Here is a 21,162-nt window from a genome sequence, read left to right on the forward strand (position 1 = left end):
CACGAAAGCTCTAGCTTTGGGACTGGAGGAGAACAAAACTGCCAACTTCTTCCTTTAACAACATTCTTTAATCAATTTCTACTTGGATTTTCCATACTGTGGTCTTTATCTCCCCAGAGTTTTCCTAGAAGTCTTTGCCAGTGTTGGACTCAAATACACTCTTGTATCAGGCTCCTAAGAAAGTAAGGCTGAGAGCTATGGAAGGCTCCTGAAATAGGAACATAAATCCTGAAGTGTGCTGATAATTTGCATGATGAGGGCAACATGGAGAGCAGGATTCCAGGCACCTTAGAGAACCTCTGGAAGTCCTGCAAATTATGCACGCGCCTAGGAGAGAAGCTATGATGAATGTTTCCTGCTCACTCCTGATTTTCAGTCTTTTCAGTATTTAAAGAAACAGAAAACCACAGACACTGCTCCATTCAATTAGTCCAGTGACTGTTTTTTGAAACAGGTGTGAAAACAAATTCTAGCATGTTGTAGATGAAATGAAAACAGAAGAAACAATGTTCTGTGTATGTATTCTGGCTATATAGCTCATATTTTACAGGAGAACATATCTGGTCTATAGAAAGTGGAGGAAGTCATCAAATTAATATAGGTGAAAAGGATGCCCTTGTAATATCACTTCAGAGTTGCTAGAAGTAGACCAGAGAGCAAGTTCAGCTCTAAACCTACGAACTGTGCCTTTCATCAGGGCCAAGAAATGAATAAAAAAAATACGTTGCAAGCCATTTTTTTTTTGGCTGAGGAAGATTTGCCTTGAGCTCACATCTGTGCCAGTCTTCCTCTACCTTGTATGTGGGGCACTCCCACAGCATGGCTGCTGATAAGTGGTGTAGGTCCATGCCCAGGAGCCAAACCCAGGCTGTCAATTAGAGAGTGCCCAACTTAACCATGAGGCCATGGGGCCAGCCCCAACGAGCCACTCTTTTAGACCTAGAAGATAACATGAACTGCAATCCTTTGTCAAATGTGAGCACATAAAGTAACCTTTGTCTCAATCATCTCTTTACCTGAAGAGAGAGTGAATAGTGATGAGGGCATTCAAGTAACATCATTGATTGGAGAGGTGAGTGGAGGCTGTACCTCTAGTGTGGATGAGGCTTGGACGATAAGTTCAGTCTCAGTGGTTTTGAAAGTGGATTTTTAGAGTCAGAGAAACCTGGGGTCAAGTTCAAACTCTTTCACTTGATAGCTGAGCGACTTTCAAAAGAGTAGAATGTGCTGTGGGTGGTTGGACAAATACAAGATTTTTAATATATATTTATAGACAGGCAGATCTGAAAATACTTTAGATAGCGGTATGTATATGTATATACACATACATATATTCTAGCTCTGCTGATCGAGAGGGTCTACAATCAATTAACTGCAGGTGGTGATGAACAAAATTATAGCCCACAAATCTTGGTTTCTAAATACCGTTATCCACTAAAATGAGCCATGGCTCCTTAGGAGGAAGGCTGATCCAGGGCTGAGACAGAGACTGTACAAGAAGAACCTGGAATATCTGGGAATGCCAGAAAGTGAGAAAGTGTTCCAACAAGGATGGAGTCTTGTCTAAAGGAAGCAGGAATCGTCTTGAAGGGGGTTCAAGTGGTCAAAGTAGTCAAATCTGGAGGAATCCGAGTATCCAAAAAAAAGACAGTAATGATTTATAGCACACTGACTAAAATAAAAATCCATGGGCTTCTACAGACATAAATGTATAAATGAATACAGAAGGGAGCACTCTTCCTTATAGTGGGGTGCTAGCCAATAAATACAGAAAGAAAGATGGAGTTAGAAAATCATCAGTGAATACAAAAATTGGTGGATTAAAGTTTTATGAGGTACAGAGTATTCGTATAGCCTTGTTACCTCCCCACAAATTGTTTATTAATTACAAATGGAAAACAGTAACTCCTGAGTGAAGAAACCTGGTGGATACCACAATAACAAAGCGATAACGTTGACATTGCCAACATTGGAAAAGCACTGCGTGCCTTCTAATAGGACGCACTAAGAGCGAAGAATATCACAGTGTTTTTGCCAAAAATACATAATCTGAAGCTGATGATAAGGAAACACCAGAATATCCCAAACTGGAGGATCCTCTGCAAAATAGTTGGCCTGCACTCTTCAATAATGTCAAGGTCAAGAAAAACAAAGAAAAGCTGAGAAACTCCTTCCAATTAAAGGAGACTAAAACACATGACAACTAATTGCAATGCCTGATCCCAGACTAAGAAAATAATAACTATGAAGTATTTTATTGGGACATTTGACAAAATTTCAGTGTGAGCTGTGGATTAGAAAAACATTTTGCATAAATGTTAAATTTCCTGGCTTTGATAGTTTGTCAAAGAAAATATAATTTTACTTGCGAAATACTTAATGACGCACTTAGAAGTAAAGGGGCATGTTGTTTCCACCTAACTCTCAAAATGTTCAGAGAGAGAGAGAGCAAAACAGAGAGAGAATTGATGGTAAAGCACATGGGGCAAAATGTAAAAATTTATGAATCTTGATAAAGATACACAGGAGTTCCTTATATTACTCTTGAAATTTTTCTGTAAGTCTGAAATTATATTAAAATACAAAGGAAAGGAACAAAGGAACAAAGGAAGGAAGGAACGAGGGTAGGAAGGAGAGGGAGGGAGGGAGGGAGGGTAGCTGGGGTCTTGAGGTAGAATGTGTTCCCCTGGTTTGGTCGTTTGCCATATCTAGGGTGAATGGTAAGAGATGTCTGGGTAGGACTCTTATATGAACAACCGTCCGAATTTATTCCTGTGGGTCTAGTTACCAGATTCAGTGGTATTCTGCTGCTAGCCTATTCTTCACTTCTGACCCTCAAAATGCAAGAAAATACAGATTACTTCTTGGGTCTCCAAGGAAATGCTAAATTGACTTGGTCAGTGTATAGTTACTATTTGCTACTCTGTTTATTGAAATAGAACATATATTTTTGCTACAATATAAAGTTTATTTATGTTTCAAGAACAAGGGAACGGCAGATTTCAGAGCTAAAATGGTTATAAAATATCTCTACCCACCACGACCCTAGCAACTGCCAATTTTGTGACCTGCTTTACGACTTGTTAGTTGAAACAATAACTATTAAATTAAGAAGGAAAATTTCTTTTTACTGTTGAGAAAATTAAGTGATGATTCTTCAACGATTATAACATGAAAACGATGTAATGGAACAAAACCCCCAATGGCCTTTGAAAGTCTAAATTGGAAAATGCATTCTCAGTGCAATTTTAATTAAAGCAATTGAATTTAAGCAGTTGAGATAAACAAGGAATTGGAAGCCCTGAACCTTAATTTATCACTTTGATAGGGCAGATTATGGGAATTGTATTTTAAATATGGGTCTCTGCTGGTTTGCGCTACAAGAATTCCAACAGATACTATGCTGCAAGGCACATTCCTGGTCTTTCATTTAATTGTCTTCTTGCCTGGTTGATTAAATAAAGATTAGTGTTTATTATCTTCACAGCATTTTACAAGCTTCAACAAATGATGCTAAACAGCCTTTCTATGAGGTGGGCAAGCCCAGGGTTTTACCTTCATTTACAGATCAATAAAGAGAAGACTCAAGATCTCAAGTATAACAAAGGGGAAAAGCAGAAGGTCATACATCTTAACTTCTACCTAGGTCCTTGAACCATTTCTAGTATGTTCCATCTATTGATCAAAAAAAACTTCAGATCTTTTGACAGTTCTTAGTATTATATGTCACTTGTGATGAGATTAACCTAGCTTTCTGTCTTTCTTTCCATCAGCTCACAGGAGAGCGAGGTGAGAGTTTGTTTAGTAGTAGCTGCTTACATTGGTTTCCTATTGCCACCGTGACAAAGTACCATAAGCAGTGGTTTAAGAAAACCAAATTTATTCACTTACAGTTTGGAAGGTCAGAAATCCTAAAAGCAAAGTGTCAGCAGGGCTGGTTCCTTCAGGAGGCTCAAGGCATAATCCATTTCTTGGCTCTTGTGGGCTTCTAGATGCCACGCCACCTGCATTCCCTGGCTCATGGCCCCTTCCTCCATCTTCAAAACCAGCATCTTAACATAGTCACCTCTCTTTCACTGCCTAACCCTACTGCCTCCCTCATATAAGGGCTCTTGTGATCATGTGGTCCACTGAGATAATTAAGGATACTCTCTCCCATCTAAAGATCCTTAACTTGATTACATCTGCAAATGTCATTTCGCTATATAATGTAACACATTTCCAGGTCTGAGGTATCTTGGGGTGGCCATTTTTCAGCCAACCACACCTCTCAAAACATGTGTGGAGGGAGAAACTGATATCCACTCTTTCTTCCCAGCACAGTCTTTGGATTAGAATTCCTGAGGTCACAGGCGGCTACTGAGACACAAAAGTAGACCTCAAGGACACACTTCAGTTGGACTGGAGAACTAGAGAAGCGATAGAATGCAGTCGATCAGAGCAGGGACGTTGTGACAGAGACATCAGGATTTGAATCCAATATGGTGCTGGACGAGCACGCCTGGGAAAAGCATCAAGTCTCTGGCTGATGAATGAGCAGGCAAGTTAAAACAAAACAACCAGAAAGCACCATCTTGCATCAATTCTCCAAGTCTCCCGCACCTAATTTTCCAAGAATTTATTTCATACCACCTCCTGAGACATCTCTTTCGGGGCCTAAGAAACTTCCTGTTGACATACTACCTGAAACATACTGAAAAGTCACCATTTTGGATCATATACCCAGAGGAAGAAAACATCTCCCTTATCTTTCTTCATGCCTATCTCCCAGCTGAGGCTTCCACTCCTAGTCCTGACTTGGCCACTTATGGATAGAAAGACCTTAGGCAGGCCAAGAATTCCCTGAGCCTCAATTTCTCTGTCTCTAAAATGGGCACAATAATCCTCACTTCAATAGAGTTAGGTGGGCTTTAAGTGAGATCATGCACGAAGACCATCTGGCGCATATTAAGTGGAAGGTAAAAAACAAAAATAAATCCGAAAACCATGGGGTATGTTCCTCTCAAGAAACTCACTCCGCAGATTCCATTTTAAGCAAACACTTTTAGGCTATTTAGCCTAGCAATGTGAGGAGTGCATGAGAACAGAAGTGACAGGGACACAGATGTAAGAATCTCCTCTCTTAATAAGTAAACCCAAATCAAGATGCTACCAGGCACTATGCTGCACAGTTCTCCAGGTGTGCAGGTTCAGAGAAGGCAAGTCACTACACACCCCTTGGAAACTGATGAGATAGAGAGGTGAACAGACTGGTTCTGGGAATAGGGACCACACAGGTATTTCCCCTCCTCTTCTCCCTGACATCTGTGGAATAAGGTGGTGAAAACAAATTGGGCATCAGCGCAAAGGCCACCAATTCCTGGGTGAATAAACGTACCTGACAAAGAACTTGCCTCCTTTGTTTCTGAGGCCCTGAGCAGATAACAAAGTATTGCTTTTCAGGCAAGACTAGAGAAACTATAGGGAAAACACCAGTACAACAGTATCAGCACAAAATCCTTTCTATTCAGCCAAATTAGACCTATGTCCTGGCCAATTGCCCATGAAAACAGTAGTATTTTGTTAAACTAATTACATTGCTTCCTTGCAAAGAATAGTCTGACTTTTATCTGATTTCCTCTCTAAATGGTAGGCCCCATTCTAACCCAATGGCTTCATGCCGCGGTTGGCTACATAGTGCAAAGGATGGAGAGCCGCTCCTGTGGTTGGGTCCCTTGTTCTTCATTTCCTCTGCCATGTGCATCAGCTGTCTGCACCTAGTTTCTCCACACTCAAGTATTCCATCAACCTAGAGTCTAAGAAATCCCCAAACCACCACCAAAAAATCAGTCAAGAAAGCAAACATTCAGACGGAAAAAAGAGGAAAGTGGGTGTGCATTGGACTCTCTTTCTAAACGAGCTTGAAACACGTTCCATGTGTCCCTTTCATATTCTATTAGCGCAGACTAGAATGCAATTTATAGATTCATATTACTTTTAGTAAAATTCTACCAAAACAGAGCAACTCAGGTGTCCTCCAGAGTTGCTTATAATAAGATTTTATCTTTATTAGAAAGAAAACAACACGAGTTCCAGCTGCTCTTGCTTTGGATAAAAATTCACTTTTCATCAGTAGAGTGTATAAAGTTTAGTTTGACAGCTGGCCTCATATAGTTAAATGCTATTTTATGTTATTTAGTTTAAAATTTCTCTCATAATGCTAAGAACAGATAAAATGAGTCCCAGGTGCTGAATGGCATATTTTTAGTTTTGATGGAATGGACTTTGTCAACAAGGTTGGAAAAGTGAAAGAAGAAATAAAACAGAACCGCCGAGAAAACCTATTTGAATGAAATCTAAAGAATACAGACTGGTGTTTTTATGAGCTTTACCAAAAGTCTAAATGAAAATAATAAAAATATGTTCTGTCAGCAGAACTATATATTATACAAAATAAAATAGATGTGGAAGAAAAATCACAACAAAATGAAAATCTAATATTTGTGCTCTTTCCTTGTCTCCTTGACTATGGCTGTCTCTGAAAATGAAAACGCAAGAAAACATCCATGGCTGATCAGCGTTCTTGACTGTAGGAGGCGTAAACTAAGGAGTTTTGCACAGGTTCACCAAATTCCCATTGAGGAGGTAGCCAGCGAGCCATGGAGTCAATGTGTTGCTCGTGGTAAAACCAACACCTGACTCTAGGGTGCTTCGTGGATGAACTAGACTGTGGTTTCAATGCAATCTCTAAGCAGAGGTACTAAAGATGCTTACTTTTATTAGAACAGCAGGTTGGACTATACCCCACAAAAGTCATACAATCAAGGACACGGTCCTTTAAAAAGGGCCATGGTGCACAGCTCAAGCCCTGGCACTGGAGAGTGTGGAATTGGGGACCACATCAGGTCAGCCAGGCAAGGCCACCTGCCATCCAGAAGCCAGGAGACAGGCACCGGCTCTCAAAGCCTTCAGCTGGTCCAGGGGCCTGAAATAAACTTATCAGGCAGTACCTTTAGGGCCTACAATTTTCGCTATTTTTCCTGGCATGATTCGTTTCAAACCTCATCTATTTTCTCAGCCCTTCCAACAGCACGCTGAGAGTTGCCGAAATCCGTCCCTAATATAGACCTCCTGGAACAGGGAGGTGACTAGACACTGCATCATGGTTGGAAGCGCTCAGCTAACCCATGAAAGCAGCCTTTCACTGTTTCTCCACAGTGTAATTGCCCATTTAATATGGTCTAAATAGCGGTGTGTATGAGCCGGGTGTGTGTGCGTGCGTGTATTGTAATGGCCATTTCTTTCAGTCTTCTACTGTGCCCATAGGCACTGGAGTTATTAGATAATGGAGGAAATTATCCAGGAAGATTCTAAAGCATTATTAGGAAATTAAATATTTAGGTAATTAATATACTTTATACCTATCATAATAAAAATGCCCATAGTATTCACTACCTGCAAAGTTCTGTAAAAAGCTGTGGATAGCGTGAAACTAACTGAAGCATCTGATCATGAGTATTTTCATAACCCAGCAAAGGTGGGGGCAGGTAGGAGACAGGGTCACACCATAAACACGAATGGACAAACCATAGTTAATAAATGGCACAGCTAACATTTCAGGGCAGTTGCCGTGTGCTGGGCACCGTATTACATACCTCACGTTTATTTTCTCGTTTTGATTCATACTTTTATGAGACAGCATATAAAACCACCCCGTTTTCCACGTCCTGGTCTTTCCCTCCTCTGTGTCTCCTTCACTTTCACACGGCTACCACACTCACACAGGACACGTCCCATCACCAAACGCGTGGAGGGTTTTCCCCACGCCAAGCAATTCTCTGTGACACCAGCTGGGTGTCCTCCAATTCAACTCAGTTCTGAGACTGTCTACCCCGAGATGGTGTCAGACCCCACAGGTTAAGGGCTCAGTCCCACAAGACTGCCCTCCCCACCCCCCCCTTCAGAGGTCGGTCTCAAGCCCTGGTTGTCTCTTGTGCTTCTGACCAACCCACTACAGAGGGGAGGTTCCATGACCTGCTCCTGGGGGTGGATGAATCTGCCAGAGTGGCTCACGGAACCCAGGAAAACATTGATATTTGTCTACTAGCACAGGAGCTTCTGTCCCCATGGAGTCGGGGTGCACCCCCCTCCCTGTGTGGATGTGCTCGCCAGCATGGAAGCTCTCCAAAACCGTGCTCTTGGGATTTGACGGAGGCTTCCTTAGGTAGGCATGATCAATTATGAACTCCATTTCCAGCTCACCATCCCTCTCTAGATTGGGGGGGGTGGGGCTGAAAATCCCAAGCTTCTAATCATGGTGTTGTCTTTCTGGTGACCAGCCCCATCCAGCCCACCCAGAAGCCCCCCCAGACTCACCTCATTAGAACAGAAGATGCTCCTAGTGCTCTTATCACTTAGGAACTTGCGACGGTTTCAGGAGCCCTGTGCCAGGAACCAAGGGCAGAGACTGCTATAGTTTTTATTATGTCACAGATAGGACTGTTATTGTCCTCGTTTTATGTATGAGGAAATTGAGCCCAGAGTTAAAGGATTTGCCTGATGTAACGTAACTGAAAGTGCTTTGTTCATTACGTGATTCATCCCTTCATTGTGTATCCAACCCACACATGTCTACTACCTACTTCTTAGTGCCAAATACTGTTCTAGGAACAGGCGAGGCAGAGCAATGGACATAGAATTCAAAATCCCTGCTATGAGGAAGCTTCCATTTAGTGGAAGCGAGTTAGGAGACAAAGCAATATGAATTAACAATTATATAACATGCCAGGAGGCAGTAAATGTTGCAGAAAGATTGAAATAGATGAAGTGATGGGCATAATGGTTGGTGATGGAGTTGTACTACTTTTGCATAGGGTGTCAAAAGAAGGGGTGGCATTTAAATTTTTTCAGTTAGTTCACAAATTCAGTAATTGTACAACATTTTTTTCTTATGAAAATAATACATGCTTACTGAGGAATAGAGAAGTAAAAACGTAACAGAGGGGCTGGCCCCGTGGCTGAGTGGTTAGGTTCGCGCGCTCTGCTGCAGGTGGCCCAGGGTTTCGTTGGTTCAAATCCTGGGCGCGGACATGGCACTGCTCATCAAGCCACGCTGAGGTGGCGTCCCACATGCCACAACTAGAAGGACCCATAACGGAGAATATACAACTACGTACTGGGGGGCTTTGGGGAGAAAAAGGAAAAAAATAAAATCTTAAAAAAAAAAAAAAGTAACAGAGAAAATAAGTAATCCATCAAATATAATCCAAAATTTTAAACATCCATTCTTCCACCACCCATATGTCACTACTATCACTATTTTAGTGTTTGTCCTGTGAGATCATTAGAACACAGATCAGGTTGCTTTTTCTCCTACTTTGGATGATGAATATTTTTCAGTGTCTCTAAATATTCTTGCAGCATATAATTTTAATACTTGCATAGTGTCCAACTACATGAACGAACCATGGTTTATTTAACTTTTCTCTTGTATTTGTCCTTCTTGTTGGATGTGTATATTACTTCAAAGTTGTCACTGCTATAATAATACCTCGCTGATGACTCTTGTACACAATTTGTTGGCTTCTCCTACTATTTCCTTAAGACAAATGCTGAGGTGCCCAATTTCTGGGGAAACATGTGCAAAGCCAAATTTGCGTTCCAGAAAGCTCTTATTAACTCATTCTTCCAATAGCCTCGCATGAGTGCCCATTTAAGGAGATTGTTACTTAATATGTATATCAGCTAATTTTATGAATAAAAATATCATGATTGATATAGTTTATATTTGGGATATTAATATTTACTGAAAAACACCCTCTAAATTCAAATCCCCAAACCCAGATGATGGTTGAGAATTCCAGCTTGTCTGGGCTCTGGAAAGCTGGCTGCTTTCTAATCTTGATCTGTAGCAAAAGTGATGACAGAACTCATTTTTGGCTTAAGTCTATCCATTCGCTCACTTTTTATGTAGTCATATAATACCTATTTAGCACTTATCCCGTGACTAGCAGTATTCCAAGCTCTGAGGACTTAGCATTGAAGAAAGCAAATTCTTCTCTATTCCTCTCATGGAGCTCCATGCTTATGAGAAGAAAACCAAAAACCAAAAAAAAAAAAAAAAAAAAACCAGCTAAAATCCCAATAAGTAAATATATAATGTGTCACATTTTGATAACTGCTATGGAAAACATGAGCTCCACCAGCATCTAGACTCCATGAGAACAGAGTTTTTCACTATTTTTGTTGACTGCTGTGTTGCTAGTACCAAAACAGTGCCCAGGACATGCTAGGTACACAGCAAGCGTTTGGTGAATGACGTAATAACCCAGTACAATCTATGAAGCAGGTTGATGGGACAGAGATGTCTGTTGGTCGTGTGTGTGCTGATTAATGTAGGGTGATTAGAGGGACGCTCAATGCCATGTGAGCAGACACCTCGGCCCCAGCGAGAACCGGTGAGACGGCCAGTGTGTGTGCTGTGGAGACAGTGAGAAAGACAGGGGCAGAAGATGCGTTGTGGAGGAGGAAGGGGAGACGGGACCACGAGAAGTCTCTAGCATTTGGTCTGAGTGAGATGGAAATCCATTGAAGTTTTAAACAAAGGAATGACAAGATTCGACTTGCATATTGAGAGGATCACCCCTTCCATATTCGAGAGGCAGAGAAGGTAAGTAAGGATACCCCTTAAGGGATACTGTTGTATCCATGCCGTGGTGATGATGGCTTGGAGCAGAGTGTTAGCAGTGGAGATGGCAAAAAAGTGGTCAAATTCTGGATCTAGTTTGAGGGGAGAGCCAAGAGAATTTGCTGGCATTTAGGATGTGGTGTGAGAGAAAAACTTGAGTCAAGGGTGATTCCAAGGATTCTGGCCCAAGCCGCTGGAAGGATATAGTTGTCTGTTACTGGGAAAAAATTGTGAAAGGAACATTTTCTTAAACAGGGAATTGGGACACGTTTAAGTTGGTTTTAATAACTTCATGAAGAAATAAGCAGTACTTAATGTTATTGAAAATTTTTTAAACAAACATCTAAGATTCTTCGCTTTAGGAATTAAGGAGGAAAATGAGTATGAAATAAAATGAGTTTATTCTCAATTATGCAGTCATAGGTGTCTTTATGAAAAGCTGTTTCACTAAAATTCAGAGTCACGAGCAGTGTTGCCACTGGAGCCCTCGAATTTGGTGTCATATGAAGGGGAGGGGGCAGGCTTCACTTTGCAACAGAAAACAGAACAGCTTTGTCCCCCCAGGTTAGAAATATGACAAAGGTGACAGATACACGTGTCAGCACCTGGAGGATACCATTGGTGCCTTGATGGCATCCAGCAAGAGTGTTCTCTGTGAGCCCAGACAGGACAATGTCTGAGCCATTACAGCTAATCTGACATTATCTTTTATCCGCAGACTGGTAAGTGCTTGAAAATACCAGTCATACAGTTTTTCTGTGCTGGAAATTACATGAATAATTATAATTCTCATTATAAATTAGTGCAGTCAGTTGAAATTGATTGGGTGAATACCTCTAGATCTTGCAATAATTTAACTTTGCATTCTCCTGATAACTTTAATCCTTAACTAATAATTTTCTAACCTTTCGGCAAAATATTCAAAACAAGCTTTAATGCTTTCCCACAATAATGTGGATGTGGGGACGATTAGCCAGAGGGAAAGGCCTTGCGTCTCAGCAATCTAAGGTGTCCGTGTTAGGATGCTATAGATTTCCCCCTAGGTTTCTTGAACCATCAATGACTCTTTTATTAAAAGGAGGAAAACGTAAAGACGTAGTGACAGGTACTGGAAAACAGTGTAAGGCAATATTTTGTGGCAACCTAGAAGAAATATGTACCGCAGGAGTGAAGGTGTACAGCTCCCTCCAAGACAGAGGGTACTGGTCAAGGTCAATTAGCAAAAAGTATTAATAACATGATTGGTTATAAATATACACCCACAGGATTTTTTTTGAGGATTGACTTGCAGTAAATCACTAAATGAATCATTGAAGGAGTCCCAAGGAGAAACAGTAAATTTCATTTCGAGAAAGTTCACCCCAAATTAATTCCAAAGCTCCTGGAGCCATCCTATTTTGCGGCTCACACTGAAGGCTTTTCCCTCTGATTTTTCTCTATTAATGCGGAATCCCTCAGGGACCTCAAGGCAGGAAGCGTCCTGCACGCACCATAAATTTTCTAGCGACACGTTTAACCCAGCTTCCTCTGTTGGAGCCGCATGTATGAACAAACAGCTCCTCTGACTTCCTAGAACACACACCTTTATTGAGTTACAAAATGACCGTTTTCAGGCCTATTGGAACACAAAACAAAGCTCTCCTTTCACCGTGGGCCCATTGAAGGCCACTTTGATTCTTCCATCAACACTGGGAACTGCCAGAAAAATTTCACTTTTTTCCTGTGCCTGTTGGCAGTAGGAGAGAGGTCCTAACGAGCCCATTGTCAGCAGACGCGACTTTCTTGGACTGCAGAGCCCTAAGTGACAGACCAGTTGCACTTTTAGTCTCTGGATGTGAATGTGTCAGTGTTCTTCCTCCCCCGAAACTTTGCCAATTAGGAAGCAGCTTCTCCTTTCCTGTATTTCAAAGCCTTATTCACGAACTGACATTCGTGTTATGACTTTAGTAATGGACCCTAAGAAAGCATTACAGCTAAGTGGTTCTGATTTCAATTACGAATGGCATCTTGTAGAAAGCGTGTTCAGACAGATGCTTGACTCCGACGTAAATACTCTGTGTCTAATTGCTTAGCGATCTTTCGATTCAGATCAGGTGAACACTTCCGCCCTGTTCTTCAGTCTGCCCCAGAAGGTAAACCCCGGCTCTAATGGGCTTTGCTGACAATAACCACGCAAAGCACTTAATCAAGACCCTGATTCTTTGCAAACCTGGCCATGAAAAGAAAGTTCTAAAAGGAAGAGTCATAAGGATCTGAGATTAGTGCCAAACTTAAAAAAAGTGTTGGAAGCTTTGATAGCCTGCTTAAAAAGATGGTCAAAGGTTTGTCGTGGATTTTCTGTCTTGGTATTGGAAGGCGACAAAATGAAATTCAAGGCAGAGGAGAAGAATTCCCTGTCATTTCTCTCCATTCCTAGATCCTTATCAGGGAATCGTCTAACTAGCTCAGGAAATTTATTTAAAAACCTATTTTATTTGGATGGTTGCAATATTTTAATCTCACGGAGAGTAATTTTAAAAATATTTTTTCACAACTCTACCTAGTCGCCCATTTCTAAATATGGATCAAAAATGGGTCCATGAGAAACAATTGGCAGTAGAAAGCTGAACACAGTGTGCAGCTAGTAGTGCAACAGTAATTCCTTGTTTTCTGAGAATTCTGAGGGAGAACTGAGGCCGGAGGCCGGGTGGAGATAGCACAACAGTTCCAGAGTTACGGGAAACGTTGGATAAATGCTCAGTGATTCCTATTCTCTGACATGCAAATGAAACATATTCATGCCATAAAACATTTAGGCACTCAATAAATGTTTGCTGAATACATTTATGAAATGAAAATGAAAAATGCAGAATTCATTGCTTTATAATTATACATTCGTAAGTCACTCTATGTTTACAAAGTTCTTCCCACTCCTACTCTTCATTTTAGAGCAGAAGGAATAGAATTGGATTAGCATTAGCCACAATGAGTCTCAGCTGAACAGCACTTTACAACTTTCTCATATATCACTTCATTGTGAGACGTTAAATGCCTTGTCCCACGCCACTGCAAATGATTGTGGGAAAGCAGCATTCATTCCCTACACAGCCAGAGCGTGATGAGCTCATTGAGCCATGTTGCCTCTTCCTAGGTCCCTCCATCATTATCTAGAGAAAGGCTGGTAAAAAGCAAGTCTGAAGGAAGCTATTTGTGGGATACCACTGAGGAGGAGGATTGCGGTGTTTTCGTTCATTGATTCTAACAAGACTTTAGTACACTCTAATTTCCCAGCTTTCATCAGTCAGAGAATTCCTACCAAAAAAATTCCAAATTACAACTTCAGAACACAAGATAAGATTGACAAATCAGACCCAACAAGTTTCTGTTCACATTTCGTTCAAGAAACACGAATTCCTTTGAACTCTAATTTTTCCAATTTACAGGAGCAGGTTGTTTCCTTGCTCTCTAAATATTTCAAATTATCTCATTTTCTCAAATAATATGAAGTTGTCTTAAACTAGTTTTATGTGCCCTAAGAAATGGGATAAGTTAGAAGAGTTGTGAAGGCTATACCTTTGTCAACAGATAAAACTCATTATCATTATATATTAATTAGCTTGAAATAAACATGAAGTCCAAATGATACACTCTTTTAACAGTAAGAAAAAATCACTGGGTTGGATATTGAGAAATAGGAGTTTTAATTACTGAGAGTTTGTGTTTACTATTCCCAGCTATTTTCACATATTTACTCATTTAATTCTCACAAACAAGCTATTGTTGCACAACGTTAAAGGTGGGAAAATCGAGGCTCAGAACATTTAAAGAAACAGTACAGGACAGGGTAGCACATAACAGCACAGTCTTCAGTATCAAACCAATATGGTTTTGGTACTAGAGCTTCCACTAACTAAAGCAATTTATTCCGATTTACCAAGCCTCATTTCCCCTTCTATAAAATGAGGACAATAATAATACCTACCTCACACAGTTGTGAGAATTAAACAGAAGTATGCGTACAACATGCTTAGCACAGGGCTTGATACATGGTAAGTATCTAATAAATGTTAGCTATTATACACTATTAATAATCTTCATAATTTATCCAGGGAAACCTGCCAAGAAGCAGCGGATCAGATTTGATGCCAGTTCTGTGTGAGTCCTGAATCTTTGCTCTTAGCCCTTATAGCCTGTGCCTTTATCACCTGTAAAATCAGAGAACGTATTCAACAGGGACCACAGGATCTTCTAGTTCTGAAATGTTGTGATTCTGGGTCATGAAGATGTTTGCTAATTCCTCATTTTAGTCCATCTCAATGTGTATTGCAGATCATAGAGATCACTAATTATCACAATTAATTTAGCCGTTCCTTTCTTTTTTTTTTTTTTTTAAGGAAGATTAGCCCTGAGCTAACTATTGCCAGTCCTCCTCTTTTTTGCTGAGGAAGCCTGGCCCTGAGCTAACATCGTGCCCATCTTCCTCTACTTTATATGTGGGACACCTACCACAGCATGGTGTGCCAAGCGCTGCCATGTCTGCACCCGGGATCCGAACTGTCGAACCCCAGGCCGCTGAGAAGAGGAAGGTGTGAACTTAACCGCTGGACCACCAGGCCAGCCCCTAATTTAGCCTTTTCATGAAAATTGTCATTCCTCATTTAGAATCAGTTTTTTTAACCTTAAAAATCTGTCCTAAAATGAGGAACATAGCTGTCTAGCTCAGTGTACTTTATTTATAATAATGTAAATTCGAAATTTTTTAAAAAGCTAAGTTCTTTGTTTGAATTCTATAAGTAGAATGAGGCATCATCTCAAATGGCTATACATAGAGCTCAAAATTTGTTTCTGCCCACGATGTATTTTTTTTTAATTATAACTTTGAATCACAAGACATATGCAATTAGTAGGTTAACATTTTCTTTGTTTTCTTTGTGAAAGGAATTAGGTGAATCCAATCAGGAAATTGATTGAGTTTGAAAGGTATAAAATAATCCAGGTACGTCAGTTAGACTGGCTTAAGTGAAACCATCTTAATTTTGAGGAGTCATTCTGTATCACACCTTTCAAGTGTGCAATTTTATGTGGAGATGCACCACATCAAAGGAAGACCAAGCGAAGGTTCTGACCATATGTGGCTGCAGCCCTAAATATATGCTCCACGTAGAGGGGTTGGTTCAGCTCATAGCACATTATTGGACAAGGGCTAAGCTTTATTTCTGGAAAGAGGGGATTTGAAATCTTTGTTTATGTTTGGGAAAAATGAGATTTCTTCCAGCTGACTGAGTTCTCATTTGTATATGCTGATGACATACTGTATTTTTTCACTGGTAATTATTTCATATTCAGTTCACTCATGAGATGTTCATGGTCAAGGGTAGATCTTGAGAGGGTTTAGCAATATTCCTGCTGTAAGATAATTGTCTATTATGTACAAACATGTGTATTTAGATTTATGTTTTAATATATTGAATGTTTCAATATGAGACATTAATAGATATATATTAATCATTTTCTGAAAAAAGAAAGCCCACACTCTAAAGCTAACTAAGTATCTATTGCATTTGAAAAATCTGCTATATAAAGTTGAGGCATAATTATCTGCTCGTATAAATTGGTCTTGACCATGGGATGTCTCACAAAACTATCTGTCATTTCACTTATGGATAACACCATCAGGAAATGGAGCAATTTCAAGTCTGTTTTCTTTCACAGATTTTTAGGCTTCACATCAACTGTGCTTTTTCTTTGAGGTTGCCATTTATTGGTCTTTACCATCCTTTAGAAAATGGAGGAAAAGTATATATTTTCTTTTAAGACTGATTTACAAAGATGGGAAGGAGTATATAAATGTTGAGTTTCATCGATAGTGTAATGCCTCTCTGTGAGGGGAAACCAGCACACAGTGCTATATGCAAGTATAAGTTATAAAGGAGATTTTCATCAAGTAAGTAGGAAAAGCAATGGGTTTGAGAGTCATCAAGTTCACCTTTCTTACTCAAAATAAGACAGAAACTAAAATATTTCAAAATATAGTATGTGGCTCCATTCCTTGCCACCTTATCCCACAGCCACCCCACCGTGTCAACCAGGCAGGAATGAAGAAGGACCAAAGATTCCTCAGCAGAAGCTGGCCTGGTGGGAGTGCTTTGTCTACATCCTCATCATCAAAGACTCCTGGGGATCACCTGCTCCCATTCTGGGTCATGCCAAATAAATGCTCTGCTTGGGACATCAGACTTTCCATCCTTTACTAGACGTCTGGCCACCAGGCAAAGGGATATGTGTGAAGGTCAGTGTGGCACAGCAGCAGGCACGTGTTGACCCTCACCCAGCGGAAGATGGCTATTTCCGGACTGCTAATGGAGACAATAAAAAAGGGATTGATTCTGTGCTTCCACCTAATCTCCAATGGATCCTGGCTACACTTTTTTCATTCGCAATGTGAGCTATGCTTCAGACTCTGAAAAATGAGTTTCCAAAGTATTGTGACTAGATTCCTAATCTATGACATGGTTTTTCCAAAATCAATGATTGCATTGGCTTTTACCTTCAGGAAGTCTAATAGATACATGTGGACCTTGAACATTTTCTAAAGCCATCTTATTCAGAAGGACAGAAGAATTTCAGTGTGTCCTGATGGAGTAGTTTTGGAATGAAAGGGCCCAGTTTACAATGCACTTTATCCAGCTGACTTACTTTGAGATTACAATGATATCATTGATCCTAATTTTGGTTATTCCAATCGAAACCCCATATTCTTGTGAAGATAAACAGAATAACTAATGCCTCAAGGAGAACCGAGAATAACATGTACTTTGAAGAAAGGAGACAAGGTGTATCTAATTATTTATCCTCAGGATGAAACTACAGACTTTCCATTTTACGGAGGTAAATATTTGCATGTGGCCTATCTACAGTTTGTTGCTAACTGACTGATTTCAGATAGGAGTGACAGAGAGGATGAGGAATGACTTACCTGATAAAAAAAGCAGGATGACCATGACAAGTTCTTAAGACAAGTAGCTTCAAGATCACAGTGAATACATAACAGGAACAGAATCTCTACAAATTAAATATGTGTTGCCTTGTTCATTTTTGTATAAGCTGGATCTAACATTCTGGTATATATGGGGATCAGCATATGTATGCATATACAGTCAATTCTCGTTACTTGTAGTAGTTATGTTCTGTAAGCCACCAAAAACAGTGAATTCGTGAATACTGAATCATTGCACGTGGAGGAAATGAAGGGTTAGGTTCCTTTGAGCTTCTGATAACATTTTCATCAACTGATCAAGATGCAATCTTGTTTTATGCATGTTTCTATTTAAAGACCCCTTATTGAGCAAAGATTGTTGATTCATTGACACTGACCTCACAGCCAACAGCACGGTGACCCACTCATGAATGAATCTCACCTAAGAAACAAGTTTTGTCCATAAGTCATATCCCAGCCTTCTTGCACTTAGGAACACCACACGGCTCTTTAATACTACACTTGGGGGCCATGTTAAAACAGCAGAATCACCAACAAAAAGCACACAATGGGAAAAACACGCCTGCAGACAAGACATCTGTTTACAGTATAAGAACTGAAATAAGATAGCAAAGTGTCAACTTGTTTGACCACAGCTGGGAATGTGTGCTTTGCACAACTTGAATTCTTCACTCTGCGTGTCTGTAAAAGATTGAAAAGCCACCAGAAGTATTGATTTCAGAGTTGGGCTACAAATAAACTTTAGTGCAGAGGCAAATTGACAAATACAGAATATATGAATAATGAGGATCAACCGTATATATAGCATATATACATACGTTGAGTGTTTCTTTTTTAATTGCAAGGGGCTATTTCGTTATTTTCTTTGTGTATGTATTACTAATATTTCAGTATATCACAGTCTTGGTGGAGTCTGAAGGAAACCTAAGAAAGCTCAAGTGAACATGTGGTCCATGCTCCACACATACCTTCACATTTTACAGTCAATCCACGCTCCTATGCTTTGATATGTAAATAGAATGCCTGTTGCATCGCTGCCCTGTTGAGACCCTTTGGCCAAAAACATCTCAACTCCAAAATTGTTACAGGATATTCCACCAATTGTTTCACTGATGATTTTTTTACATCCAAGTTTTTATGTCTACATGGGCATGAGGTAAAGGCATAGCCAGAGGTCTTTGTGGTAAAGTCATCATCATCCTTATGAACACATTTGTTCCACTTTTGAAAAAAGAGTGATATTATACCACGACTCATGAGATTAAACAACAAGAATGCATGTTTTCTATTTTCAGGGGACACGCCAACTATAAAATGAAAACGTTCAGATTGATGAATAGTGATATTGTCTTCATTAATTAAATTTTCTCAATATCAGTACTAAGGTGGGCCTGTATGGTTTTATTCACACTCTCTTGTCCAATAAATTTTAATTAACAATGTTCGCAAAATCCACTTAAGGGCGACCAGGTAGGGAGAGCTCAGTTGTCCAAATAGGGAGTCAAAATATGACCATGGTTTTACATGCACTGTGATGGATAATACGTTACAGGTAGCAATAATATCTATTAATGAATTCGTGTATTTTAAATAAGAACCCATGGGTTGAAGCTTTCTGGAGTTCTTGAACTCACACACTATCTAACTGATGAGATGTGGCATGGCAATCAGAGGTATTTCTGGGTCACTGTCGTCAAACTCTACTTAATCAGATGAGGAGCCGACTTTTGGGCAGAATCACAGAAGATGCAAAAGAAGTAGCTCTTTTGATGCAGAAGGATAACTTCTTCAGTATGTGGAGACAAGGCAAATGGATGAAACAACACAGGCAATTAGAGAAGGAGGCCATCGTGGGGCTTCCCAAGGCTGTGCCTGCACTGTTGGTGGGCTGTGAAGCATTGGGTCTAAGTTCAGGGGTCAAGTTTAAGCAGGCCATGGAAATGCACAATCTGCCCCAGGAGTTTCTCTCATCAAACTGTAGGCTCTTTGATTTCACACCATCTCGGAAAAGCTACAGATTGAAGACCTCTCCCCAGAAATGAGATTCCTAGGAAGTACTGATACCCCAGAGTTGGAGAAAACCCCAAACATAATTTCTGGAAGTTCTTACAAGGACTTAAGGACCTGACTAGGTCCCCAGGACCCACGTTTCTGAAATTTGAAAGAATGAGTTTTCTTGAGGTTTCAGAAAACCTGCTGGGGGCCAAGGATTCTTTCTTAAAACCCTTCTGTGGTCACTGAAATGTGGTCGAGGATCAGTGACTTCCAGAGTAGAGAGTTGAGGAAAGCTAGAGGAAAGAATTAGGCTCCGGTGGGCTTTACAAAAGCAGGAGCTGCTGTGGAGAATTACGTGCATATCTGTCACATCTGAGGGCAGGACCGAGCCGACTGTAGAGTTCTAACTTTTCAGAGCTGATGCTGATAGAGGAGAACACTGAGGCAGAATTTGGGGAAGAGCCTGGGGTCTTAGACTTCCCTGGAGACTTCAACAACCTTTTGTAATGAATTCGGGTGTACCTCTACTATTGGGATTTTTTGGTGAGTTTCTTGGGATTTTGTGTATCTGATCACAAGTAGAGTATGTTGATAAGTGATTTTATATGTCTATCAGAACAAGAGAAAAGCCTTATTTAAGATAACTTTTTAGAAAAAGTTTGATTTAGATATTCTGTTACATATAAAGTTTTTTACGTAATAGAGAATGTGTTTATTTGAATATGTATATTTGTTCCTTTAAGTCTGAGAGGGAGATCATGTTGGTAAGTGAGCAAGTGACCTCTCTAAGCATTTAACTCCCTTTTGCACTGTTTTTGGCTGTATATCTTCCATGATGGCGGGTAGAATATGGTATAGAAGAGACATTGCCTCCACTTCTCCCATGTTTTTTAGAAGATCTTATTTATTCGGGACTACATGGAATAAATGTACATTGTAGGCACATGCAAAATCATATTAAATTTTGTACATGACATTTGCAATATGGAAGGCTAGATGCCAATAACTTTTTTTCAAACAATACTATTAAAAATTTTTGAATAACACCTAAAAGGAAAGTGTTTAAAGAAAAAATTCAGCCCACTACTCCATACCACTGTAATGCATTTACTGTTTTATTGTTTCAACATAATCTTTAAGACCTTCTTTGCCAAAATTAATATATAATTTTAAGTAGTACCTCATATTTCTACAGTCTTCACAACTTTTGTTCTTTAATAGTTGAAAAATTTATTAAGTCGATGAAGAATTACTCACCTGTAAGACTTTTCAGCTCCGCCCCTGGCATTATTAAAAAAGAAGAAAAACTTGCAGTTTATACTTTCATAAACCTTTTCTGTTCTTTTGCACACTTTCCTTAGGTTAAGTGTCTTGGAATTAAGTTACTGGTCAGCAATTTTAATTAGTTTTTTTCTTGCCGGGCCTGCCTAAGGGAGAAATTACCTACTTAGTGTTCAAGTGTATTTGTTCACATTTAGATTTTCTAGACTGTTTTAGATCAGAGTATGCCATATGTTCTAAGTGG

The sequence above is a fragment of the Equus przewalskii genome, chromosome 8 (genome assembly GCF_037783145.1).
Source record: "Equus przewalskii isolate Varuska chromosome 8, EquPr2, whole genome shotgun sequence".
Lineage (NCBI taxonomy): Eukaryota > Metazoa > Chordata > Mammalia > Perissodactyla > Equidae > Equus > Equus przewalskii.